The 601-nt window shown below is 36.9% G+C and overlaps 1 non-coding gene across 1 annotated transcript; it reads left to right on the top strand.

Moving 5' to 3' along the window:
* Positions 1 to 226: 226 nt before the first annotated feature.
* On the top strand, positions 227 to 333 carry LOC139903362 (small nucleolar RNA R71). Its single transcript, XR_011778187.1, has one exon. It is a non-coding gene; the product is annotated as a small nucleolar RNA R71 (small nucleolar RNA).
* The last annotated feature ends 268 nt before the right edge of the window (positions 334 to 601 follow it).

Below are 601 nucleotides of genomic sequence, written 5' to 3'. Positions count from 1 at the left end.
AATGGAATCTAAGTCATGGCTAGAATTGGCTCTAGCTGCTTTAGATTATCTAACGATATCTTTTTCTTGATGCCACTCATGTGAGTGGGAAGCAGTGTTATCAATAATTTTGTAAGCGTCAGTTGCAGTTTTCTTCATAATGGAACCACCAGCTGCTATATCTATGTTTTTCCTTGTAGTGATGTCGCATCCTTGGTAGAATATTTGTACTATTTGACAAGTGTCTAAACCATGTTGCGGACATCCTCTCAATAACTTTCCAAATCTTGTCCATGCTTCATATAAAGTTTCATTTGGCTTTTGTGTGAACGTAACTATTTCTCCTTGAAGTCTCACAGCTTTAGATGCCGGGAAGAATTGTTTAAGAAATTTTTCAACTAAAACATCCCATGTATCAATCGCCCCTTCAGGTAACGATTCTAACCAATCTTTGGCTTCTCCCTTTAAAGTCCAGGGAAATAACATGAGATATATCTGTTCATCCTCCACTTCTCTTATTTTAAATAGAGTACAGATCCTATTAAAGGTACGAAGATGTTCATTTACATCTTCCTTCGACGCACCACTAAATTGGCATTGATTAGTTACCATGTGTAGGATT

Source organism: Rutidosis leptorrhynchoides, chromosome 3, assembly GCF_046630445.1.
Source record: "Rutidosis leptorrhynchoides isolate AG116_Rl617_1_P2 chromosome 3, CSIRO_AGI_Rlap_v1, whole genome shotgun sequence".
Taxonomy (NCBI): domain Eukaryota; kingdom Viridiplantae; phylum Streptophyta; class Magnoliopsida; order Asterales; family Asteraceae; genus Rutidosis; species Rutidosis leptorrhynchoides.
Note: the sequence above shows the minus strand (reverse complement) of the source record. Positions and strands in the feature narration are given on the sequence as shown.